Raw genomic sequence first — 6,951 nt, 5'->3', positions numbered from 1 at the left:
GAGAAGTACCGGCGCAGTTTAAGCTCTGGACATAAGTTAACACAAAACATTCATTCTTTTCAGTTTTCAGCACACAACTTCGGTTATTGCCTAGAATTCTTCACGATTAAATGTAAATCTCCAATTTTTGCATTAGAAAGGATCTCTCTCCATCATCAAAATCAGTGTTATTGGTTTTATTTTTGACCAAGCTTTGCTATTATGTACTCGTATATGACATCCAGTATAGTCAATTTTCTCTTGAATTTCATTAAATTCTTTACTTTACCAGAACTTTGAACTGTACGAGGTAAAATCTAGAGACGCAATTCAAAACATGCTCATGTTGTTTTTAACACACTGTGTTTATTTTTTACACATTCATGGTTTTTGTTTTTGTGTGTGCGTATGTAAAAAACAAAAAGTGTGTAGAAAATCAACCCGTGTTTGTTTTTTACAGACTCTTCCGTTTAGCGTTACGTGTGCGTGCTATTATGTATATGGCATCCAGTATAGTCAATTTTTTTCTTGAATTTCATTAAATTCTTTACTTCCCAGAACTTTGAACTGTACGAGGTAAAATCTAGAGACGCAATTCAAAACATGGTCATGGGTTTTTTAACACACTGTGTTTGTTTTTTACACATTCATGGTTTTTGTTTTTGTGTGTGCGTATGTAAAAAACAAAAAGTGTGTAGAAAATCAACCCGTGTTTGTTTTTTACAGACTCTTCCGTTTAGCGTTACGTGTGCGTGCTATTATGTATATGCCATCCAGTATAGTCAATTTTTTCTTGAATTTCATTAAATTCTTTACTTTCCCAGAACTTTGAACTGTACGAGGTAAAATCTAGAGACGCAATTCAAAACATGCTCATGTTGTTTTTAATACACTGTGTTTGTTTTTTACACATTCATGGTTTTTGTTTGTGTGTGTGTGTATGTAAAAAACAAAAAGTGTGTAGAAAAGCAAACCCGTGTTTGTTTTTTACAAACTCTTCCGTTTAGCGTTACGTGTGCGTGCGTTGTCACAACCACGCGTGGATAATTCGCAAATCGGATAATCCGTACCCGGATAATCCAGAGAACACTGCATTGCTTCCACTGAATCATTGCTGACTACAATTATAAGTTATGCAGGGTATCTACTAGCTATTTTTAATTGGAAAAATCTGCGGAGAGAAACTGTTTTGAAATTTGACATACTTATTAAAATGTAAGCAATTTCAGATACCTACCCTAAATTTTCATTTCTTTCTAAACCAGAGATAAAATACGAATTTCAGAGAACGAATGAAAATTATCAAAGAAGTTTAATAGAATCAAAGCTTACCCAAACAGTGTCTGGAACAGTTTTAAAATAAGACATATAAGCAACAGCTTGAGAATTATTTTCAGAAAATTTTCGTGAGTTCTATGTTATGAATTCGAAATGATCTTTCACATGGGCATAAATAACAGGACACTTGACAAGAGCTTTCTTAGTTTGCATATTATGCTTTTCTTTAAGAGATAAGATTACTAGAATAATTCTGCCAGACACTTTTCAAAAGTTCTATTCATTTGGTCCAATTCAGCATGACCTTGGATCTTATCTGTATTTGGGTTATCGCTGCAAAACATGTTGATCTAATGCAGAGACAGAAGAGATTAATATATGCAGAGTGAAAAATAAAGAATATGTAATCTAACACACGAAAGGAAAAAATATCTGATCTTCATTAGAATGAATGAGCAGTACTCCTTCGTTAGATCATACTTTTAATCAATTAAGATTATTAAATGAATAATTTTTGTCAATATGAGAATCATTATATTTTCAAAATTCTTCGTTACAAGCTAAAATCGTCGGGAGTTTTTTTCTTGATTTGAATGACTGTATCCCATGTAGATGAATTTGGGAAATTTCTTTCAGTATTTCGGAACTAAAATAATTATTAAGTTTATAGTTATAAAATATCTAGTTTCTTAATGAAGAGTTTTTAAAAAGGAAGGAAAAGTTGCCTAACACTAAGATCATTATGTTGCAATTTTGTGACTGGTGAATATAATTTTATACCCTTTGTTTTGAGGTCGCTGGTTAGACTCTATACTAAAGACAACTTTACAACAACAACGACGATATTATTTCGTGGACTGTAATATAACTAAAATTCTAAATCGAAAATGATAAATTCCCGACCATACGGGATCAAAACATGTATGCTACACTAGGAGTTCGAATCTTAACTAACTAAAATTGCGCAGAAACAATGCGCTGTACATTACTTTGAAGTTGCGCAGAAACAAGGCGCTGTACATAACTTATATTGCCGCGTAGGTGGCAACACCCTTTCTATTAAAAATAGTCCATGCAGAAAAACAAAGAGATAAGCATAACAAAAGCATAAACAAAGAGATAAGCATAAACAAAGAGAAGATAATTAAGCACCCCGATGAAATATGTGTAGTTAAGTCTTGTAGAGACGGAGATGTAAAAATGAGCAGTGCCTTCGCCAGGATTCGAACCTGGACCTCTCGAATATGCGCCGAGTGTGCTACCATTACATCACAAAAACATGCTGAAGGAGGGCGAAAATATCTTACATACTCCCCCCCTTTTAAAGGGCTACTGGGGATAAGGGGACCCAATCGCCAAATCCTGGTGGTGATGAATTATCATCTACAACCTTTTAGTTCGGGCGCCACTTTAGAGTCATTCAATTATTTTAAGGCAGTAAACATGAAAAATGAGAATGCTGTCTCCAGGACTCGAACCTGGACTTCTTGAAAACGCCCGGAGTGTGCTACCGTTACACCACGAAGGCATGCTGGAAGAAGGGAGAAAATACCTTATAGTCTTTTCTAATTGCCACAGTTAATGAAATGTCACCGACAAATGGATACAATTTAGTAATGATTTTGAAATGTTTTAGTGGATGCATGTTTGACTCGATCTTTCTAATAGAATCGATAATTTGTGATTATTCCAAATTAAATATGGACATTATCTTTTAAATAGAATAAATCTGCTCGGTATCTTAAGACAAATTTCATATAATAAATGAATGCATTTCAAAAGAAGTATTTACAGGCTTTAGTTCTCCGCTATGAGTCCATGACACTACTCAATCAAGATATATTGTTGTTGTGACTTATTTTGTTTGACAGTAACATAAGAACAAGCCCATAAAATTCATCGTGGCAAGAAGTGCAAGATTATGTCTGTCGTTGGAAAAAGCCTTGAACACCACACAGGTGACAAGATAACTTTGCTCAGTTCCGCCCTCATGTTTGATGGACAGCACTCCAGGCGGAGACGGATCCGAGGCTCTTCCCCCTCTCTTCTTTAGCACCATCCTCTCGAGTGAACGTTCGGCTCACCACATATTTAGAGTGCCCCATGCCTGCACGAACACTATACATTTATACAAATATCCATACCTTCTCCAAGATTCGAACTCGAGCCTTTCGGTACGCATATTTCACAAGTGCACATCAGCGTAGCCACTGAGGAAGGGGTTTCGAAAACTGACCAATGAGTTTCTATTGCTCTTGTGACGCTAAATCTTCGAGCCTCTGAGCGTATGTTGTTTAAGTTTTAATTTGTATTTGTTTCGCAGTTATAAATGTATGGCGTAATAGCAGAACTCGTAGTAGTAGGCGTAACTCGTAGTGCTTTCGTTTTATGAGTTTAATTAACCGCTGACATTTCACTTTCACGATTTTTATCACGCAATCGTTGACATTTCTTCGCGATTTTTATCACGCATTAATATTTGTATTGATGTTCACGGCATATTATCGCTCTTTACATCGAGAAAATAACTCAGGCTACAATCAACCTCGAATATTATGCATTTACTAACACCTGTGGATTAAGAGAATTCAAGTGTATAATTTTTTGGACTGGAAGTGTTACAATGAATCTAGTGTTTTTTTTTTTTATTTATTTTTTTATTATTATTATTATTATTTCAGTGCTTGCATTCTCTGGAATTTTAAAGTGTAAGATTCAGAATACATATTGTGTATGATCTGATTATATACATTATTAACAGCAAAAGTTAATATGTGAATAAATTGAATATATTCTTTGTGAATAAGATACATTCATTCAGTTTGATGAGTATTTCTTGTGTAGACAGGACATGTAAGAGTGAGCAGTTATTAAATGTGAAATTTGACACACTAAAATGTATACGAATCCAAATTAGTAAAGTTCACTTTGAACAAAATTCTGCATTGGTTTTTAGAACATCTTATAGACTGCAATAAAAAGTCCTGACTTCTATTTACATATGTAATTGGTATAAATATTTTTCTCATATGCATAGTTTTATGTAAAGATAGCATTTTGGTCTCAGATGTTTATCCCATATTTCTTTCTTCATCTTATTTACCAGTTATTAAGTAGCATTTCACATGGATATTTTTGCGGAATATCCAACATGTGTTTGTATTTATTTCAAATTCTTTCAACCAGGTAGTGAAATCTTCACAATTGCTTATATTTGATCTAATTTCTCAATGAAAAGTTTCAGAAGAAAGCGACGATGCTTTAATAATTTTGTACAGATAAAATTATGTGGCAGAATATTTTGAACCATCTTGGTTAAATCTTAAAGCACGCGAAAGATCATGTGACATGACAGAAATATTGCTGGATGCCCATTGGTCCATCCTAGAAACCACTCCGGCCTGTTCTGACCTATGCATGCCCCATTTGGGGCCCATCAGCACTGACTAACAGAAAACATGTCCAAACTTTTCAATCTAAATTGCTTCGGCAAATACTCAAAGCTCCGTGGTATATAAGGAACGAAGAGATTCATAACGATCTCAAAATTATGCCCATTAATCGCTTTATACAGCGACTTTCGGAAAACTTTTTCAAAAATATTCAACATGTTGCAAATCCTGTGCTGCATATGCTACCTGTATATGATCCTGCAGTCGCCTCATCTAGGAAGAGACCGAGATCGGTTCTCAACCCGGACTATGCTGCAAACCCATTTAAACGGGCAAGGTATGCTCACACTGACATGCATGTGAATAATTACTTCTCGTTCCTTCCCCTTCCCGCCTCTCGAGTCTTGAATGCTTAAGTCATTGACCGGAGGAACCCCTCCTGCTTCTTTAAGAAGAAGCTTTACAGTCGCAGGCGACTGAACCTAACTTTTTAAATCTAAAGTCAATTGACTATTTCTCTACTTCAAAATAGCTCTTTCAGCCCTTCTAAAAGGGCTTTTACTTGCTTTTAGCACCCCTTAAGAGGTGTCAATCATTTGGCCTTAAAGACCGCACTGAATAGCGGGCGGAAACGAAACTGCTCCCTCCGTCAGCTGACCAACTGACACAGCAACTTTTTTCGACGCGTAAGAGCGTTCCCCCCCGTCCTTTCCCCTCCGCGAAGTTGACGTTCGCAAAGAAAGATCAAGTATCAAGGAAACACCTGCTTTTATTTTCTAGTCTTTAGCAAAAAGTTTTGTTTAAGATGACTGCCCCTATCTAATTTATTCTGGCTCTTATTTTGGCGCAAAATTAGACCTTCTGAGTTTTTTATTTGTTTTCAGTGTGAAGGCACTTATTCTTAAAAGCTTTTTTCGGCTTAACAAAAATTTTTACCTTATTAGAATATTCCCTCTTTTGATGATGACATTTTATTCTTCAGATGATGTGGAGGTAAAGGCGTTTATGCCTAAGAACTCCGTAACACGAACTTCCTTGATCCTTGATCGATGACTACACAGATGTGCACTTGTGAAATATGCTTTCGGTACAACAATAGGCTCCCCCAACCAGGAGCCAGATTCTGGCCAAACTGGTTCCTGAATCTACAAAGTAACAGAGTTCCCCAGCGGAAACTGAAAACGATAATTGACAACTGTACTAGCAATTACTCTTCTGACGCTGGAAGATAGTAGCCATAAAGTACAAACTTGAGTCGTGTCTAACACAAACTAAATTCTAACAAAGCCATTTCTAAGCACAGTTCTTTTAGAAATAGACATCGAACCTTCAGTATGGCATTAACTCTTCTTGAACTGGCACATTTATTAACCTGAAGACAGATTACTTGCTCTGCGAAGCATAGCAGTATGCACGTTAGAACTATATAAGCTAGTTCAATATATCAGCAACAGAGTATGATATGTATGTTCAGCAAGTAAGTTTGTATTTATGCTGCGCCAGATTTTCGTACACAAAGTTTGTACTGTATCTGAATGCTGTACTGGATCTGTACGTGCTTAGATCTTTTATTTATGGTACCTAATTTATACTAAGGATCACGCGTACCTCAATGGGGTGTTTCATGTAAACTTTAGCTATCATGGTAACGTATATGTATAGATGTATATATGAATATGAGTGAGAGTATGTATACTTTTATTTGTTTCTGAATATATATGTATGTAAGTATATGTATATACATATATTTTGATTGTACTCTTCTTCAAGTGTGCACATGTATATTTCTTTTTTGCATTTTATAAATGTCGTCTGCTCAGCCGGGGCTGACCAGGGCTGCGGCCCTGCAGCTAGGTAGTTAACTCCCGCTGAGTCGGTAACCAATTCTGCATGCATATATCGATACCTGGGTCGGAAGCCAACTCAGTGGTTTACTCCCCTAACCGCTATAATGTACGGGCGTTTTAAAATTTAAGATAGTTCACTGATATTTGATGGGTGGAAAGGGGGATCTGGTTTCTTGTGAAACGCAAGGTATCAGTAGGTAAAAAACTGTGGGAAATAGCAATAAAGGTAGCGGTTTTCCAGTAAAAGCTTTGGTTTTATTACATTACGGCAAAGCACTCGAGGGCTATCTTCCTTAAGGGAGGGATGCCTTCGTGGAGGACTTTCTAAGAGGAACTGGCTCGTATACACGTTACACATGGGGAAAACCACGAAAACGCCCATGCAGCCAGCCCGTTCGCGGAATTCGAACCTCGGACCGAACTACCAGTGTTCAGCGATATTACCGCTCGGCCGC

Source organism: Stegodyphus dumicola, chromosome 12 (genome assembly GCF_044657685.1).
Source record: "Stegodyphus dumicola isolate Sdum_Otavi_A_Nest chromosome 12, ASM4465768v1".
Taxonomy (NCBI): Eukaryota; Metazoa; Arthropoda; class Arachnida; order Araneae; family Eresidae; genus Stegodyphus; species Stegodyphus dumicola.
This window is presented reverse-complemented; position numbering follows the sequence as displayed.